Source organism: Neoarius graeffei, chromosome 4 (assembly GCF_027579695.1).
Source record: "Neoarius graeffei isolate fNeoGra1 chromosome 4, fNeoGra1.pri, whole genome shotgun sequence".
Classification (NCBI taxonomy): domain Eukaryota; kingdom Metazoa; phylum Chordata; class Actinopteri; order Siluriformes; family Ariidae; genus Neoarius; species Neoarius graeffei.
Genome location: NC_083572.1, coordinates 113,466,702 through 113,488,287, shown reverse-complemented (window position 1 = coordinate 113,488,287; position 21,586 = coordinate 113,466,702). Strand labels below are relative to the sequence as shown.

The 21,586-nt window shown below is 41.4% G+C and overlaps 1 protein-coding gene across 2 annotated transcripts in view; it reads right to left on the bottom strand.

The window, feature by feature from the left end:
- The window catches only part of b4galnt1b (beta-1,4-N-acetyl-galactosaminyl transferase 1b), a 120,144-nt gene that overhangs the window by 61,205 nt on the left and 37,353 nt on the right, over positions 1 to 21,586 (bottom strand). For both annotated transcript variants that reach the window (XM_060920230.1, XM_060920231.1), the window contains exon 2: positions 15,155 to 15,274. The gene's annotated coding sequence lies outside the window, so the exon portion shown is untranslated. The remainder of the gene's footprint in view (positions 1 to 15,154; positions 15,275 to 21,586) is intronic.

Here is a 21,586-nt window from a genome sequence, read left to right as displayed (position 1 = left end):
TATTGCATTCCGTTTTTATTTACAATTTGTACTTTGTCCCAACTTTTTTGGAATCGGGGTCGTATACTGGAAATATACTGTGAATTTACTTGTTTTATACTTCTAGTTCACTTGTTAGTTTACTAAAGTATACTTTGTAGTATACTGGAAATATACTACTGGTTTACTCGTTACACACTTCTAGTCCACTTTTTAGTTTATAAAAGTATACCTTATAACATATTGGAAATATACTATTAGTATTCCACCCCAGAACTGACCACAAACTTATGGTACATGTAGGTTTAAAAGATGGGATTTAAAACATGCTGCCGTATCTCACAAAGAAGCCAATATGTGTGAAAAAGAAGTATTTTATAGGCAACTATCAAAAGGATAAGCACAACTACAGGGCACGTACACTTAAACATAAGGCACACATACTGTAATACTTTATTACACTTTTGTTAAGTATATCTTGATCAAAAGTTTAAGTATAAGCTTAATATACTGAGACTTTTCTGTATTCTTTTCAGTATAAGCCACGTATACTTACAGTCGGAGGAAAATGTTTGTACACCCTTTGGAATTTTTTACATTTCTGCCTAAATTGGTCATAAAACATCATCTGAACTCTCCAGCAATCTTAAGAATGAACAAACAGTGTCTGCTTGAACTAAAACCACCCACACATTTGCGTTTTATCATATTTTTATTGACCATAAGATGGAATTATTCACAGGATAGGGAGGCATAAGTAAGTACACCCTTTGATTTAGTAGCTGGTTGACCCTCCTCTGGCTGCAATAACTTCAACCAGACGTTTCCTGTAGTTGCAGACTAGACGGGCACAACGATCAGGAGAAATCTTGCACCATTCCTCTTTGCAAAACTGTTACAATTCAGCAAGATTCCTGGGATGCCTGGAATGGATGGCTTTCTTGAGGTCATGCCACAACATCTCGATTGGATTGAGGTCGGGGCTTTGACTGGGCCATTCCAGAACGTGAATTTTGTTCTTCTGAAGCCATTCTAATGTCGACCTGCTTCTGTGTTTAGGGTCATTGTCCTGTTGCAGGACCCATCCTCTCTTGAGTTTCAACTTTTTGACAGATTGCCTCAGGTTTTTCTGCAAAATATCTTGATATACTTGAGAATTCATTTTCCCATTGATTATAGCCAGTTGTCCAGGCCCAGAGGCAGCAAAGCACCCCCACACCATGATGCTACCGCCGCCATACTTGACGGTGGGGATGAGGTTTTGCTGATGGTGTGCTGTACCGACTTTCCTCCACACATGATGTGGTGTGTTCCCCCCAAACAATTCAACTTTGGTTTCATCAGACCACAATATGTTTTTCCAGTGGCGCTGAGGAGCATCCAAATGCTTTTTCGCGAACTCCAAACGAGCAGAAATGTTCTTTCTGGACAGCAATGGCTTCCTCCGTGGCCTTCTCCCATGAATCCCATTCTTGTTCAGTGTCTTTCTTATAGTCGATGTGTCCACAGAGATGTCTGCATGTTTCAGTGATTTCCTCAAGTCTTCAGCGGACACTCTTGGATTCTTTTTTACCTCATTGATGATGACTCGCAGCGCCTTTGGAGTGATCTTCGCAGGGCGGCCACTCCTTGGCAGAGTAACAACCGTTCCAAATTGTCTTCATTTATACACAATTTTTCTAACTGTAGACACATGAACACCAAGGGTCTTAGAGATGGTTTTGTAACCCTTTTTAGCTTTATACAAATCAATTATTTTGTGTCTTAAGTCTTCAGACAGCTCCTTTGAGCGAGGCATGATGCACAGAACATGCCTCTCATCAAAACACACCTTTTAACTGGTTTTCCAGTGGGGTGGGTAGCTTACGACACACCTCAGTGATTGGACATCAGGTTGGCTCACACCTGAGTCAAATTGTTTAATCATCTAATTAGTCTAATTAGCTCTTGGATGAGCCTTAGCTAAGGGTGTACTTACTTATGCCTCCCTATCCTGTCAATATTTCCATCTTATGGCCAATAAAAATATGATAACATGTAATTGTTTGAGTGGTTTTAGTTCAAGCAGACACTGTTTGTTTATTCTTAAGATTGCTGGAGAGTTCAGGCGATGTTTTATGACCAATTTAGGCAGAAATGTAAAAAATTCCAAAGGGTGTACAAACATTTTCCTCCGACTGTATGTATAACTTTATTCAGTATATCTCTAAGTAAATAAAAAGTAAACTGAAAGCATATGCTCTTATTTTTAGTTTAAAAAAAAGTATACTAGAAGCACACTTGAATAAACTTCTTTTTTGTAAGGATTGGCGTGAGGGCCACAGGCTCGTACGAGAATGAAGGCTGGAGGTCTGGGGGCTCCTTTGAAGCCCGACACATTTTACAATTTTAACATGTATTTGTGCAATCTCCTGCATTTTTAGACCGAAAACGTGCCCAGATTTGATCCAGTGTGAACAATGACCATGCATGTAAAATTAACAGGAAGTCAGATTACTCCGATGATATACTACTAAAGTAATGTTTTTGATATATGGGGCAACTTTTTGGGCAATGCTGCCAGGCAATTGTGTTTCGACACTTTCCCATTGAGATTGGGCAACATCATTTCTATCTGAACAATTTTGATCGTTTTGGACAACTTTTTATGATCACGATCATCCAATCAGAGTGCTCACAGTGAATCACATGACCACCTGAGTGACAGCTTCTGAAATTTTCAACAAAGATGGTGGCGTCTCTCTCCGGCAGTGGAGCGAAGAAAAAGAAAGAGAGACGACTTGTATCTTTTTATCCCGGTAAGTTGTTATGTTCGGTGTAAACCCAAAGTGGTGAATTTACCTCATCAAATGCTTAGAAAAGCAACAGACATCTATTTTTATGCTCAGGTTGGAATTAAGACATTGATTTATTTTTTTCAGCCAAGTGTAAACTAACACCGTTAGCTAACCACCACTCCATAGAGACAGAATGGGATTTAGCTAACTAGCGGTGGTTTTTGCGAACATAGTGAGCTGAAAGTTAAGATTTGCTCTTACCTGATTGGTTGTTGCCCTAATTAGTTGCCGTGTCTCACCTGGTTGCCCGTTGCCGGCAAGATTGCCCCAAAAGTTGCCCTGTATATCATCACCTTAACTGTTTGAGTAACCTGTACAGAATACAGTAGTGTTCAGCTGTTAGACACTGACTGTCTGTCGAGTCCTATAGTACCTGGGTGTTTTCCACAAAGATAAACAGCTGGCCGAGATCTAGTACATTTCCATACAGACTAATTATTCAATTTTTTTAAATATTTAACCTTCTTCATGCGCCATAGGTAATGGTATCTGTGCAAAGTTCACAGATAGCTTAGCTCGGCTGATTGAGCTTTCTAATAAACTCTCCCAGTTTGGGTCGAATAACTTTCTCATTCTCGTCATCCAGGAATTTTATCGGCATTTTTCACGTCATGACCACCTAAATTTATTTTTATGGAAGAATCCAACTCTTTAATTGCTGCAATATCACAAGCATCAACGATCATCACCATTTTGCTCATGCTGCGTGTTTCACAGCATCGCAATCCATGATTCGTTAAAATGATCCCCAACCAACCAATCAGCAACGTCGACACTCTGTGAGCCAAGAAGCACTTGTATCAAAACATACATGTTGTAAAAACTGAGAAATAATGCCAACCATGTCAAATAGAACTAAGTCGCAGAGCCTGACACCGCCCCCCACCACCACCACCACCCACCCACCCATTTTTTTTCACAAATTTACACTGATCTCATAAATCATTCTTGCAGATGTATAAAAATCTGAATTCTGCCAAAAATCGTAAAAACATCTCATGACTGAAAACAAAAAAAAATTTACCCAGCATATAATTTGTTCATTTTAAACAGACACTATGCAGTAACACCATGGTGTTACACTCGATGTAGTGAGCATACATTTAACAGTTATTCCACTAAATTGAATCGTACATGAGCTGACAGCCGACGAGGCGCGTAGCACTGAGTTGTCTATAAGCCATGTACGACAAGATTGAGTGGAATAACTGTTTTATTCTCTCCACATTCACTGGATTTTGAGAAACGGACCATTTGCATTTTAATTTTTTGCAAATTCAATAAATAAAAACTTTACACAAAACATCCGACAAAATCATTTCCGCTAAGAATGTAAACAAACTGGCGAAATGACAGCAGCAATTTGTAAAAAAAAAAAATGCTATAAATAATAATTCTTGAAAAAAAAAAGATATGTCATTACCATCAAATACTTTCATTCCATATTTTGTTGCTTTTGTTTTCGAGTAGAGTTTTTATTTCATCCTCGATTGGTTCAGCGACACACTCCGCCATTTTCTTTTCTTCTTTTTTTGGCGGTTGGCAAATCAATTTAAAGGTGCATTACTGCCACCAACTGGGCTGGAGTGTGGAACAGGAGATATTGGGAGGAAACAAAACTATATATTTTTTCTTTAGCTATTTCTGTTTATTTTAAATGCTTGATAAAGTGATGTATCTGACTTGATGTGCTCCGCCATTTTGTTTTTCTCTATTCACGGTATATGAGCTGATAGCCTAGTAGTAGAGTAGCCAATCAGAGCATGCGATTGCTCATATCCAGTGAATGTGGATAGAATAATATAGATCAGAATGTCAACAGAACGCAATAGTCAATAGAAAGTTTAGAATTTGTCTAACTGTATTGTGAAAATGCACAATAAGAAATGGTTAAGAAAGAACACTGAGAAATATATCAGACACAACATAAGATTATACGATGATTTTCTTCATCATCTCATCTCATTATCTGTAGCCGCTTTATCCTGTTCTACAGGGTCGCAGGCAAGCTGGATCCTATCCCAGCTGACTACGGGCGAAAGGCGGGGTTCACGCTGGACAAGTCGCCAGGTCATCACAGGGCTGACACATAGACACAGACAACCATTCACACTCACATTCACACCTACGCTCAATTTAGAGTCACCAGTTAACCTAACCTGCATGTCTTTGGACTGTGGGGGAAACCGGAGCACCCGGAGGAAACCCACGCGGACACGGGGAGAACATGCAAACTCCACACAGAAAGGCCCTCGCCGGCCACGGGGCTCGAACCTGGACCTTCTTGCTGTGAGGCGACAGCGCTAACCACTACACCACCGTGCCACCCATTTTCTTCATCATATAAACATTAATTTAATTTATCAGTTTTAAATTATCTCTTGCCTTTATGTTAGATGATATAATATTTGACAGCAAAGAAAAACAACTCTATTTCTTTCTTCAGTCTGCATTTTCTATCCCTTTTTTTTAGTTAAAAGTGTGTGTACTCTTAACTGGTGGTCTAGTAGGTTCTGTTGAAAAACTGGCTCTGATGCTTCTACTCAAGAAATATTTGGCAACCTTGGAGGTGTGACCAACATGCAGGCGATTTGCATAATCTGAGTGGGGATCTCAGAATATTGACTGAGGCCATCTTTGAATATGTGCAAATTTCACAGTAAATGTTGATGCAACTTCTGAACTTTAGTTAGCAACTGAATCGCATTGCATATTACATATTCAATGTACTAAACTGGCCATTTTTAGATGATAATTGTATCCCCCTTTCAAAACCAGGTGTAAATTAGCAGCATGCATGTTGTTTGAGGTCGTGTAGGCGGTGTGCATGGTGACACAGCTGGCAACAGTAACTAGGAACCCAAGGAAAGTGATGAACAGCTAAAATCCAGACAAGTGATGAACAGCTAAACACAAGTGATGAACAGCTAAATCCAGATTCATATATCAGTAATATCACTTGTAAAATATCTGAACACTTATACCGTCATTCTGTGCACACTGTATACTTTATATTTATTTAACTATTCCATACTTCACTTACCTGGATTACTTTGCACTATGCACCTATTTTTGTTGTTGTTGTTGTTTGCTTGTTTGTTTGTTTTGTGTATACGCTTTTTTATCTGTTTTGTACTATGAGAGCTAAGTGAACCGGAGTCAAATTCCTCTTGTGTGTCCACATACCTGGCGATTAAAGTGTTTCTGATTCTGAAGGAAGTAAAACTGCCTGTGCTCTGTGGGTAGGAGGGGCATTCTCTCTCTCTCTCTCTATCTCTCTATCTCCCTCAACACCATTTAATCATGGGAGTCCATGAGCTTGTGTGTGGAAGAGCGTGGATAGCGCTTTCCTCAGAGTCTGTTACACTGCCCTGTGATGCAGCAGGAGCAGCAGTTTTTGAAAAGATGAGGCTGGCAGACTTCATACAGTTAGGTCCATATATATTTGGGCACTGACACAAATTTTGGTTTTTTTTACCTGTTTACTGAAACCTATTCAAGTTATAGTTATATAATGGACATGGACATAAAGTCCAGACTTTCAGCTTTCATTTGAGGGTATCCACATTAAAATTGGATGAAGGGTTTAGGAGTTTCAGCTCCTTAACATGTGCCACCCTGTTTTTAAAGGGACCAAAAGTAATTGGACAATTGACTCAAAGGCTATTTCATGGGCAGGTGCGGGCAGTTCCTTCGTTATGTCATTCTCAATTAAGCAGATAAAAGGCCTGGAGTTGATTTGAGGTGTGGTGCTTGCATTTGGAAGATTTTGCTGTGAAGAAAACATGCGGTCAAAGGAGCTCTCCATGCAGGTGAAACAAGCCATCCTTAAGCTGCGAAAACAGAAAAAAAACCATCCGAGAAATTGCTACAATATTAGGAGTGGCAAAATCTACAGTTTGGTACATCCTGAGAAAGAAAGAAAGCACTGGTGAACTCATCAATGCAAAAAGACCTGGACGCCCACAGAAGACAACAGTGGTGGATGATCGCAGAATAATTTCCATGGTGAAGAGAAACCCCTTCACAACAGCCAACCAAGTGAACAACACTCTCCAGGAGGTCGGCGTATCAATATCCAAATCTACCATAAAGAGAAGACTGCATGAAAGTAAATACAGAGGGTTCACTGCACGGTGCAAGCCACTCATAAGCCTCAAGAATAAAAAGGCTAGATTGGACTTTGCTAAAAAACATCTAAAAAAGCCAGCACAGTTCTGGAAGAACATTCTTTGGACAGATGAAACCAAGATCAACCTCTACCAGAATGATGGAAAGAAAAAAGTATGGCAAAGGTGTGGTACAGCTCATGATCCAAAGCATACCACATCATCTGTAAAACACGGCGGAGGCAGTGTGATGGCTTGGGCATGCATGGCTGCCAGTGGCACTGGGTCACTAGTGTTTATTGATGATGTGACACAGGACAGAAGCAGCCGGATGAATTCTGAGGTATTCAGAGACATACTGTGTGCTCAAATCCAGGCAAATGCAGCCAAACTGATTGGTCGGCGTTTCATAATACAGATGGACAATGACCCAAAACATAAAGCCAAAGCAACCCAGGAGTTTATTAAAGCAAAGAAGTGGAATATTCTTGAATGGCCAAGTCAGTCACCTGATCTCAACCCAATTGAGCAGCATTACACTTGTTAAAGACTAAACTTCAGACAGAAAGGCCCACAAACAAACAGCAACTGAAAACCGCTGCAGTAAAGGCCTGGCAGAGCATTAAAAAGGAGGAAACACAGCGTCTGGTGATGTCCATGAGTTCAAGACTTCAGGCAGTCATTGCCAACAAAGGGTTTTCAACCAAGTATTAGAAATGAACATTTTATTTACAATTATTTAATTTGTCCAATTACTTTTGAGCCACTGAAAAGAAGGGATTGTGTTTAAAAAATGCTTTAGTTCCTCACATTTTTATGCAATCATTTTGTTCAACCCACTGAATTAAAGCTGAAAGTCTGAACTTCAACTGCATCTGAATTGTTTTGTTCAAAATTCATTGGGGTAATGTACAGAACCAAAATTAGAAAAATGTTGTTTCTGTCAAAATATTTATGGACCTAACTGTACGTCTCAGAAGAACACCATGTTTGTCTTCACTCTCACACAAGTGGGACATGTTGTATAACAGTGAGCTGGCTGGTGGGAGGGAATGAGCAGGAGAAAAATGGGTGGGGGGAAAGAGCTCATTTCATTACTTTGGTGAAAGAACCTTTCAGGGAAACTATGTAGTTCAGTAAAGCTCATCACTTGGGCTGCTTTTGTCACAGAGGTCTGGCAACTAGGGACAGACTCTGAGCACAGACAGTACATCAGGAATACACTCCTCTAACAAAAACGTTCAACACATTAACCCGGACTTTTATGATTCTGCCAATTTTCCAAGAGGTACTGAAACTTCAGTTGAGCACAATATATATATATATTTTTTAAATGGTACCATCAATGACGGCGTAGCTCACACCGTCCCCGTCTAGTCCAGAAGGAACGATCTAAAGTGGGCCACCTTGAACAGTAAATGTTGCAAGCTATATACACTATATCCAAGCTGTATATAGAAGCAATATCCACCCTAGGAATGCCGACCTATTTGCCAGAAAGAATACAAAACGGCAATGAATTGACTGAGAAGAAGCTATTTTTGTTGAACTGCTCATTAAGACTTAATTAGTCCATAACTTCATTAATAATTGTAATGAAGCAAATCTGGGTAGAAGTTATACAGTATGCACCCTAGGTTCCCCTACCTTCATCTCATCTCATCTCATTATCTCTAGCCGCTTTATCCTGTTCTACAGGGTCGTAGGCAAGCTGGAGCCTATCCCAGCTGACTACGGGTGAAAGGCGGGGTTCACCCTGGACAAGTCGCCAGGTCATCACAGGGCTGACACATAGACACAGACAACCATTCACACTCACATTCACACCTACGCTCAATTTAGAGTCATTGAGAGATGGCAGAGGTAGTAGTAGTGAAGTAGTGCAAATATAACAACAAACAGGTTATTGGTGCTACATTACAAGTTGTGGGTGTTCTACAGTCTGACAGCAGTAGGTATGAATGACCTGCGGTATCTCTCCTACTTGAGTACTGTACTTAAGTACACTTTGAGTATCTGTACTTTACTTGAGTATTAATTTTTGTTTGGAAACTTATGACTTTTTCACTACATTTGAAAGACAAATATCGTACTTTTTACTCCACTACATTTCTATCAAGGTCCTCGTTACTCGTTACTACAGTGGGGCAAAAAAAAGTATTTAGTCAGCACCAATTGTGCAAGTTCTCCCACTTAAAAAGATGAGAGAGGCCTGTAATTTTCATCATAGGTACACTTCAACTATGAGAGACAGAATGGGGGGAAAGAATCCAGGAAATCACATTGTAGGATTTTTAATGAACTAATTGGTAAATTCCTCGGTAAAATAAGTATTTGGTCGCCTACAAACAAGCAAGATTTCTGGCTCTCACAGACCTGTAACTTCTTCTTTAAGAGGCTCCTCTGTCCTCAACTCATTACCTGTGTTAATGGCACCTGTTTGAACTCGTTATCAGTATAAAAGACACCTGCCCACAACCTCAAACAGTCACACTCCAAACTCCACTATGGCCAAGACCAAAGAGCTGTCAAAGGACACCAGAAACAAAATTGTAGACCTGCACCAGGCTGGGAAGACTGAATCTGCAATAGGTAAGCAGCTTGGTGTGAAGAAATCAACTGTCGGAGCAATTATTAGAAAATGGAAGACATACAAGACCACTGATAATCTCCCTCGATCTGGGGCTCCACGCAAGATCTCACCCCGTGGGGTCAAAATGATCACAAGAACGGTGAGCAAAAATCCCAGAACCATACGGGGGGACCTAGTGAATGAACTGCAGAGAGCTGGGACCAAAGTAACAAAGACTACCATCAGTAACACACTACGCCGCCAGGGACTCAAATCCTGCAGTGCCAGACATGTCCCCCTGCTTAAGCCAGTACATGTCCAGGCCCGTCTGAAGTTTGCTAGAGAGCATTTGGATGATCCAGAAGAGGATTGGGAGAATGTCATATGGTCAGATGAAACCAAAATAGAACTTTTTGGTAAAAACTCAACTTGTCATGTTTGGAGGAGAAAGAATGCTGAGTTGCATCCAAAGAACACCATACCTACTGTGAAGCATGGGGGTGGAAACATCATGCTTTGGGGCTGTTTTTCTGCAAAGGGACCAGGACGACTGATCCGTGTAAAGGAAAGAATGAATGGGGCCATGTATCGTGAGATTTTGAGTGAAAACCTCCTTCCATCAGCAAGGGCATTGAAGATGAAACGTGGCTGGGTCTTTCAGCATGACAATGATCCCAAACACACCGCCCGGGCAACGAAGGAGTGGCTTCGTAAGAAGCATTTCAAGGTCCTGGAGTGGCCTAGCCAGTCTCCAGATCTCAACCCCATAGAAAATCTTTGGAGGGAGTTGAAAGTCCGTGTTGCCCAGCGACAGCCCCAAAACATCACTGCTCTAGAGGAGATCTGCATGGAGGAATGGGCCAAAATACCAGCAACAGTGTGTGAAAACCTTGTGAAGACTTACAGAAAATGTTTGACCTCTGTCATTGCCAACAAAGGGTATATAACAAAGTATTGAGATGAACTTTTGTTATTGACCAAATACTTATTTTCCACCATAATTTGCAAATAAATTATTTAAAAATCAGACAATGTGATTTTCTGGATTTTTTTTTCTCATTTTGTCTCTCATAGTTGAGGTATACCTATGATGAAAATTACAGGCCTCTCTCATCTTTTTAAGTGGGAGAACTTGCACAATTGGTGACTGACTAAATACTTTTTTGCCCCACTGTATGAAGCAGCTTTGAAAGTGGATTTTTTTTCTTTTCTTTTCTAAAACGTGATTGGTTTTTTCGCAGGTGACAGTGAGACAGCCAGTCAGTAATCACTAGGGTCACATCACGTCCATAGACTGAATAAAATCAAGTTCAGTGATTTCTCAACAGCGTTATTTAAACACGATCAGTTGATGGCAGAATTGAAGGAGGAGATTCTTCTAGGGAATGCACACACTCATGGCTATAGCTAGAACCCATGTTTCAGTTTTCTGAAAGGAATAAAGATTCATTTCATTTTAAATCTTTGCTTTATTTGCCTAAAACGAGCCACATTAAAGCCTACAAAAACTTGCCGTCCGACCTGCAGAAGCATATTGAGGAATCTAAACATTTTATTCCAAGAGAAAGCTTGCAATGAAGTTGTCTGTGCTTTTAGAGTGAGCGATAACGTTCCAATAGCTATGCAGTCTGGTTAGTCAAATAACTTTCTATGAATTTGTCTGCCAACTTGCTATAAGTCTTGTCCATGGCTAAGGTTAACACATAGCTAGTTAACTTGGACACTGTGAGTTAGCATGTAAAAACAAAGTTATGCTAAAATGAATAATGTTAACTTATCTGAAGTGCTTTCAGAAATATGTTTTAGCATAATCTTGCCAAATAAACAAAATGTAGAAATCTTTCTTTTCTAGTAACGTGAGATACCCAGTACGATTTTGAGTTTGAAAAGAGTTTGCTAGCATGTCAGGTGGAGTTTCACTGACTAGCGAGCTTAATGTTAAACCACCATGATTCCACAGGCAGATTCATATGTGCATGAATACATATACTTGCGCGCACATGCTCACACGAGACCTGTGAGATGGACAGTATTGTACTAGTCAGTCACAACAAATTGCTGGAATTTTTTTGTTTTGATGTCAGATGATGGTCTTGCATTTTTTTGTCTTGCTTAAAGCAGTGTTGCTGTTGGGCCATTATTAAGTTGTTAAGGTGTGGACCTGGGTTTTAAGCAGGTTGGATTGTCATTTTTATTTTCTGAGCAAGCTGCGTTTACAGCTATTCCACTGTCTTCCTGATTAACACACAGATACATGTGTGCACACACTGCCAGAGCTGGGTCAGAACACTACCATGCTACTTTGTGGGGGTGGGGAGGAGGGTTACAATTTAAAAAAAATGAAAACGACAATGGCTCTTTTTCAGTTCAGTTGTGTTTCATTTTGTAACGTTCTACCAGGTGTTTCTTCTGCTGGCATCTACGATGCCAGTCACCCTCTGCACACCGTCATCAGAAACCAGAGGAGCCAGTTCAGTGACAGAATGCTCCTTCCCAAGTGCAGGACTAACAGACTTAGGCTACATCCACACGACAACGGCAACGAGATGTTATTTAAAAAACTATCGCGTCCAAATGGGCAACGATCAGTAAAATATCAGGTCCATATGGCAACGCAACGCTTGCTGAAAACGATGCAATACACATGCCACACCTCTAGGGGCGCTGTAAGACGGTCCCTTCGGAGACACCAGAACAATAGAAGAAGTAAGGATGCATGCGCATAAACTATTATGCGCGAGACTTCATATTAGCCACAAAGTCAGAAAAATCTGTTCGTAAAATTACATTATAATGACCAAATACAATGAAAAGTATTTTTCCAGTCTCACCTGTGAAAGGTAATCCCATGTGATCTCGTTTAGATGGTAAACCTGTTGGTACAGTTAAACGCAGCACATGAATGAGGCATCTTTATTCTCCGCTTTGACCCATCCAATATGGCGGAGAGGATGACGTATGATTCTACGCGGAAGGCGGAGTCTTTAATGGTCCAGAATAAATTGAATGCTACAAGTTGATGGATTAATTTGTTCTTCTACGGCCTTTTTGAGGAATGTATTGTAGGACTTAAACCAACATCTGAAGAGGTGAGATCGCTCCTTTTTTTCCCTATTTTTGCTGGCGGGATTGACTCTGCCCTAAGGGCTATTTTCTCTCTCTCTCTCTCTCTCTCTCACTTTGCACCATTACACAATAAATATTCACAGTGAAAATATTTTGTAAGCGCGTTTCATGAACCAAGTTATAGGATTTGTTGACAACTCGCATCGAGTTCGTTACACTTCTACCCGGCGTGAAGCACTGACAGTCATGTGGTTGTGACGTCATCGTAAACAAATCCGTTCTACTCATCCAGACGACTTCGCAATGGCAACGTTGCCAGATCTTTCCACTCTGGAACCCGTTCTCAAAAGATTGCATTTTGGGGCACCCAAAACACCGGTGCCGTGTGGACGCCAGGCCGAAACGATAAACAATTGTATCGGATTCACCTGAATCCGTTGCCGTGTGGACAGGGCCTTAAAAACTCCTTTGTCCCTCATGCCATCAGACTGTACAACTCCTCTCTGGGGGGGAGGAGGGGTAACAGGAGGACAGAGGATGGGAAGGAGCAGTAGCCTAGCCTGACAATAAGCAATACCGGACAATGTGCAATATAAAGTGCAATATCTCTCCTGCTGGACTTTTTTCATATCTTTTTAATATATTTGTATATTGTGAGGGAAATTGAGTGAATGAACATTCCTATTCTCTGTGTTTCTGTGTGTTGAGCTCAAGTGGCCTAGTGTACTGAGAAAAGTTGTTTTTCCAATGCTGTAACCGCCTTTCTGTGGCCTTGGTGGTGATAAGCAGGGTGCCTGAGTTCTCCATAACTACGCATCCGCCTGCACATATCAGAGCATTCCAGGTGCATGCTTTAACAAAGCTTCATAGAAAATCTTGAGCCAATCACATACAGACGCGAGCAGTAAGCAAATATGTTCAGACTATAATAGATAATACTTCTAAGACACAACTGAGAGTGCACTCTCGACATCACCGGAGGTGGTGTCTTCTTCTTCTTCTTCTCCTTCTTCTTTTTCCCTTTCCTATTTTATATATATCTGATTTATATGATCTACTATAATAAATAACTGAAAAGACAACTGATAAACGTTCTGAAGTGTTTATTAGAAGTTTCCATTACATATATGTAAATACTTAATTTATTTATCTAGAAGTTTTCTAAAGACTTAATTTATCTAGAAGTTCTCTCTTTTTTCTATTCTATTCTCTGTTTATCCTATTATGATGCTGCTGGAATTTTAATTTCCCTGAGGGAACCCTCCCAAAGGGATCAATAAAGTTCTATCTAATCTAATCTAATCTAATCTAATCTAATCTAATCTAATCTAATCTAATCTAATCTAATCTAATCTAATCTAATCTAATCTAATCTAATCTAATCTAATCTAATCTAATCTACAGGTTCTACAAGTTAGTCAGTAAATCCAGTCGGTTGTTTCAGCGGCATTAGGTTTTGTAAGTGTTGTGGCAATAATACAACAATGCACGGATGGAAAATGTACTTTTAATACTTAAGCATTTTTAAAAGCAAATACTTCAGTATTTTAACTTAAGTAAAAATTTAACTGTACAACTTTCACTTGTATCGGAGTAACATTTGACCAGTGGGATCTGTACTTTGACTTCAGTAATGAACTTGGGTACTTTGTCCACCTCTGTATATATACTGTATGTGACTATATAATGCAAATCGAAAACATTCAAATTAAATATGAAATTAAAATAAAATATAAACATCTCATCTCATTATCTCTAGCCGCTTTATCCTGTTCTACAGGGTCGCAGGCAAGCTGGATCCTATCCCAGCTGACTACGGGCGAAAGGCGGGGTACACCCTGGACAAGTCGCCAGGTCATCACAGGGCTGACACATAGACACAGACAACCATTCACACTCACATTCACACCTACGCTCAATTTAGAGTCACCAGTTAACCTAACCTGCATGTCTCTGGACTGTGGGGGAAACCGGAGCACCCGGAGGAAACCCACGTGGACACGGGGAGAACATGCAAACTCCGCACAGAAAGGCCCTCGCCAGCCATGGGGCTCGAACCCGGACCTTCTTGCTGTGAGGCGACAGCACTAACCACTACACCACCGTGCTGCCTGTATTTACATATACAAATATAAAAAAGAATAAGATATGGGGGAAAAAAAGTCCAGCAGGAGAGGTATTGCACATTATATTGCACATTGTCCGGTATTGCTTATTGTCAGGCTAGGCTACTGCTCCTTCCCATCCTCTGTCCTCCTGTTACCCCTCCTCCCCCCCAGAGAGGAGTTGTACAGTCTGATGGCATGATGGACAAAGGAGTTTTTAAGTCTGTTAGTCCTGCACTTGGGAAGGAGCATTCTGTCACTGAACAGGCTCCTCTGAACATTACATATACTTTTTATATTTTAGATAATAATTTTATATTTATATACAGTGTATTTAATATTTGAGACAAACTCACTTGCTCTCTCACCAGATCTGTTTACAGTTATGATATGGTGTGATGATGAGTGTCAGAAACAGCAGCTTTAATCTGTACACATCTGAAAATATGTGATATCTGTGTGAGCATGTGAAGGAAATGAACTCACTGTATGGTGTCAGTGTGAGACGTGCAGGATGCCATCGCTGCTCCTGAAGATCCACTTCACTGATTTACAGAATTCAGACCAGAGAGGAGGAGGAGCCTGGAGTCGGACTCCGCCCATCTGCTGAGAAAGTACACGCACAGCTCATTTAGAGACATTAGAGCTGTGTTACTTTCGCCTACAGTGAAGTCATGCATGTTCCTGCTATTGAGCAAGGCACCTAGACTGAACTAAGGGGGCGCTGCTCTGTGGCGACCACAGTGAGTTTTGGTATGGTGGCATGTCTGTCAGCGTTTTTGTTTTGTTTTTTTTGTCTAGCATGTTTTTACGACTTTACTGTTGTTGAATCGTGATTCATGTTTTTAAGTGCTTAGTGACGTTACCAATCTTATCACAGTAATGGTATCACCCGTTTGGATTATTGGACTCGTTCTGTTGGCCTTGTGTGTACTCTTTACCTGTGGATTAGATCACGGAAACGCAGTTGGCAGCGTCATCCAACGCTTCCAATACACGAGAGAATTTTTATTACAGCGCAATCCCAAACCATTGATTTTTAACCTTGCACCGAATTATCGACGAGCTTGCCCTCACAACCATGGGCCAAAACGTAAACAAGGGAAGAGAGGGGGGATTAGACAAAGATTGAAAAGAATGAAAACTCGACTCCCCCTACCAACCTGTTTGTTAATCAACGCCCAGTCTTTGAGGAACAAGACGAATGAAGTCGCTGCAAACTTCAGGTACCTGCATGAATACCAAGACGTCTGCATGCTGGCGATCACGGAGACATGGCTGGATAGCAATACACCATCTACTGCGGTGGAGCCGGTTGGTTTCACTACCTTCAGAATGGACCGTGACCCAAACGCTACCGGAAAGTAGCGAGGGGGCGGGGTCAGTCTCCTTGTTCGGAACAGCTGGTGCGGGAGTGGATCGGTGGCAGTGAGAGAGAGTCATTGTACCCCGGACATTGAGCTTCTCTGTCTGTCACTTCGTCCTTTTTACCGCCCTCGCGAATTCCCTCAACTCTTTTTTACAGTGGTGTATATTCACCCTCAGGCCAACGCAGCCAAAGCATCATTGATTATATTCCACCTGTCTCAAAAACTTGACTCTATTTCTCCTGATGCCCCAAAATTCTTTCTGGGAGATTTTAATAACTGTTCACTGAAGAACTCTCTGCGCACCTACCACCAATACGTAAACTGCCACACAAGGAAAAATAAAACACTCGACCTGTGTTACGGCAATGTCAAAGGTGCCTATTCTGCTTCTTCCCTACCTCCTCTGGGGGCGTCCAACCACAATGTGGTACATCTCCGGCCAGCCTATCAGCGGCTTTTGAAGAGAGAAAAACCCCAGATCAGGACTGTCAAGATCTGGAATGAGGATGTGATTAAGTCTCTTCAGGGGTGTTTTGACTGCACCTCATGGGAGGTTTTTAAATGCTCAGATCTGAATGAACATGTTGAAGTAATTTCAGACTATATAACCTTTTGTGAGGACTTAGTGGTGCCCACTAGAACTTTTAAGATGTATCCCAATAACAAACTCTGGGTATCAAAGAAATTAAAATACCTGTTAAACAAAAAGAAATGCGCCTACATCCAAAAAAAATGAGGTAGTTAAGAGAGACGTACAAAGAGAAATTAAAAGGCAGATAAAGATAGATAAGAACGCCTATAAACAAAAAGTAGAACAAAATCTGGCCCTAGGAAACCCTAGGCAGGAATGGCAGGGTATCAAAGCCATGACTAGCATTCCCTACAAAGGCAGAGGGAAATGTCATATAGGTTTTAGGGTTGGTGAGGAGCAGGAGCAGGCAAATCAACTTAATTTGTTCTTTTCCCGCTTTGAAGGAGGTGGCAAAAATATTATTGAACAAAACCAGTTAGAGCTGCCAGCACCTCATAATATTACTGTTAAGCAGACAGAAGTCCATTCACTGTTCAGAACAATCAACATACGCAAGAGCCCTGGCCCAGATAACATCAGTGGTAAGGTGCTGAAATACTGTGCAGAACAACTGTCCCCTATTTTCACTTATATTTTTCAGGCCTCTCTGGATCAGCATAGTGTGCCACTCCTGTGGAAAACATCAACTATCATTCCTATTCCTAAGATTCCCTCCCCGACTGAACATAACCATTACCATCCCATAGCATTAACATCATTGGTAATTAAATGTTTTGAAAGGATAGCTAAAAAAAATCAAGATAAAAACACATACATTACTAGACCCCCTGCAATTCGCATATCAGCCCAGCTGATATGATGCCATTGTAACCCTGCTACATCTTGTTTATTCACATCTTGAAGCATCTAAAATTCAAGTTAAAATTTTATTTTTCGATTTTTCGTCGGCATTTAACACAATTCAACCTACTATCCTGGCCCATAGATTGGTAGAGGACTTTTCACTGGATGGAGGTCTGATTCTATGGTTGCTTGACTTTCTAAGACAGAGAGTCCAACATGTAAAGGTGGGCCCCTTTTTTTCTGATAAAATAATTTCCAATGTTGGCTCCCCCCAAGGCTGTGTCTTATCCCCTTTGTTGTTTATTCTTTATACTAACAACTGTACCAGTTCCCACCCTGGTAGGTATTTAATTAAGTTTGCCGACGATACAGCATTGGTCAGCCTCCTCCAGGATGATGAGCTGGGTCATGGCCCTGTTCTAGACACATTTATAAATTGGTGTGATAAGTCTCATCTCTTGTTAAATATGTCAAAGACAAAAGAGATGACAACTGACTTTAGGAGAGTCAGTACACCCCATCAGACAACCATCAGAGGACAACCTATACAGTTTGTTACTGAATATAAATACCTGGGGGTAGTTTTGGACAACAAACTGAAGTGGGATCAGTGGACAGAATACATTCAGAAAAAAGGGCAAATTAAGGCTTTATTTTCTTAAGAAGTTGATTGTATTCGATGTTGAACGTACAATGCTCAAGATGGTCTATACTGCCTTTACTGAGAGTGTTTGAACATTCTGCTTAATTTGCTGATTTGGAAATGCAACAGTAGCCCAAAAACATACTCGTACAGTGAGGAGAATAGTGACCACTGCAAGTAAACTGCTAGCCATTAACCTAAACAGTTTAGAACACATATACAGATCTAGGTCCCTCAACAAGGCTGAAAAAAATTTCAGCAGGCCTTCGAATTGTTGCCTTCACAGAGCCGGTACCGCTACCCTGCCCTTTCAAAAAATAGAACTAGGCAATCATACATACCTCAAGCAATTACTTTTTTAAATAAAAACCTGAAAAGGTAATCTTTTTAAAAACTGTATGAGGATTCCTGGAAAATTTGATCAGCTGTTTTTGTCACAGAACAAGTGCACTAAATCCCTGTGATAACATTGGTTTTATGTGTTAAGTGTCGTGCGCAAAGTGTCTATGTTTTTATGTGTTTTTATGGTAAAGACAAGACAAGCCAAGAAAAAACATGTTCACTCATTGAGAACAATTTTCCCCGAGGGGACAATAAAGCTTCTATTCTATTCTATTGTCTGTTATATACAGCGCCCTCTGATGTCTAAACAACTTAATTGCAGTTCGGAACAACTAAGAGATTACGCAGTCTGATAATAAATCACCATTTTTTATTTCTCTCATCTCATCTCATTATCTCTAGCCGTTCTACAGGGTCGCAGGCAAGCTGGAGCCTATCCCAGCTGACTACGGGCGAAAGGCGGGGTACACCCTGGACAAGTCGCCAGGTCATCACAGGGCTGACACATAGACACAGACAACCATTCACACTCACATTCACACCTACGCTCAATTTAGAGTCACCAGTTAACCTAACCTGCATGTCTTTGGACTGTGGGGGAAACCGGAGCCCCCGGAGGAAACCCACGCGGACACGGGGAGAACATGCAAACTCCGCACAGAAAGGCCCTCGCCGGCCACGGGGCTCGAACCCGGACCTTCTTGCTGTGAGGCGACAGTGCTAACCACTACACCACCGTGCCGCCACATTTTTTATTTCATTGATTCAAATCAACATATATTTGTATCATGATTTATTGTTGCTTGGTATATCATAACATACTTACATGTCCAACCCCAGTTCCAAAAAATTTGGGACGCTGTGGAAACCGAAAATAAAAACAGAATGCGATAATTTGTAAATCATGGAAACCATATATTTCATTGAAAATAGTACAAAGACAACGTATCAAATGTTAAAACTGAGAAAATGTATTTAATTATTTTTTAAATATATGCTCATTTTGAGGGTGGCATGGTGGTGTAGTGGTTAATTCTTGTTCTTCTTTTGGCTCCTCCCAACTAGGGGTCGCCACAATGGATCTTTAATCTCCATTGCTCCCTGTCCTCCGCATCCTTCTCTACCACACCTACCACTTTCATGTCCTCTCTCACCACATCAGTGGTGATTCTAGAGTCTGTTGTGGCCCCAAGCAAAAATTTCCAGGGGGCCCTTCTGACCAGTGTTCATCACCAATATGCTATAAATAATCTGACACCAAAGAAAAATGTATGAAACCAAAGTTTTTAAAATTCCAAATATAAAAATACAATGGTAAAGAACAATAAAAACAATAAAAAACAAAATAAATAAGCCCTCGGGCCCCGACTCTCGGGGGGCCCCTGGGCCAGGGGGCCCCAAGCAGTTGCCTGCCTTGCCGGTTCACAAGCTGTGCGTCTGCACCACATCCATGTATCTCCGCTTTGGCCTTCCTCGTTTTCATTTGCCTGGCAGTTCCATCCTCCACATTCTCCTTCCAACATGCTCTGCATCTCTTCTCAGGATGTGCCCATACCATCTCAGTCTCATCTCTCTTAGCTTAATTCCCAAGCTCTCCACATGTGCTGTCCCTCTGATGTGCTCGTTCCTTATCCTGTCCAACCTTGTCACTCCCATCGCAACATCCTCAACTCCGCCACCTCCAACTTTGCCTCCTGTCTCTTCGTTAAGGGTACGGTCTCCAATCCATACATCACAGCTGGTCTCACTACTGTCTTATACATCTTACCATTCACTTTTGCTGGGACTTTCCTATCACAAATGACTCCCGAAATCCTTCTCCAACTGCTCCACCCTGCCTGCACTCTCTTTCTCACCTCACTATCGCAGCCCCCATTTTCCTGCACAGTTGACCCCAGGTACTTGAATTCAGCAACTTTCTTTATGTCTACTCCTTGCATCTTCACTACACTCTCATCCCCATTCTCATTGATGCACATGTATCCTGTTTTGCTCCTGCTCACCTTCATTCCTCTTCGTTCCAATGCATACCTCCATCTCTCCAAGCCCAGCTCAACCTCCTTTCTACTTTCACCACATATCACAATATCATCCGCAAACTTCATGTTCCATGATGACTCTTGCCTCACTTCGTCCGTCAAGCTATCCATCACTACGGCAAACAAGAAAGGACTCAAAGCAGATCCTTGATGGAGACCCACCTTCACCCTGAACCATTCAGTCGTTTCAACTGCACACCTCACTGCTGTTTCACTGTTCTCATACATGTCTTGCACCACTCTGATATACTTCTCATTCACTCCACTCTTTCTCATACAATACCATAACTCATCTCTCAGCACTCTAGCGTATGCCTTCTCCAGGTCTACAAACACACAATGTAACTTTCTCTGGCCTTCCCTGTACTTCTCCATTAACATTCTTAAAGCAAAAAAAATTGGGGCAGCACGGTGGTGTAGTGGTTAGCGCTGTCGCCTCACAACAAGAAGGTCCGGGTTCGAGCCCCGTGGCCGGCGAGGGCCTTTCTGTGTGGAGTTTGCATGTTCTCCCCGTGTCCATGTGGGTTTCCTCTGGGTGCTCCGGTTTCCCCCACAGTCCAAAGACATGCAGGTTAGGTTAACTGGTGACTCTAAATTGACCGTAGGTGTGAATGTGAGTGTGAATGGTTGTCTGTGTCTATGTGTCAGCCCTGTGATGACCTGGCGACTTGTCCAGGGTGTACCCCGCCTTTCAGCTGTAGTCAGCTGGGATAGGCTCCAGCTTGCCTGTGACCCTGTAGAACAGGATAAAGCGGCTAGAGATAATAAGATGAGATGAAAGCAAAAATTGCATCAGATGTGCTCTTCCTTGGCATAAACCCGTACTGCTGTTCACAGATTGCTACTTCTCTTCTCAATTTCACCTCCAATACACTTTCCCATAGCTTCATGGTGTGGCTCATCAGTTTTATCCCTCTGTAATTACTGCAGCTCTGTGCATCTCCCTTATTCTTGTATATTGGGACTAGCACACTTTTTCTCCATTCATTCGGCATTTTCTCATTCTCTAGGATCTTATTAAATAATCTCGTTAGGAACTCCACAACTGTCTCACCCAAACATCTCCAAGCCTCAATCGGGATACCATCTGGTCTGACTGCTTTCCCAGTCTTCATTCTTTTCATGGCTGCCCTCACCTCATCCTTACTA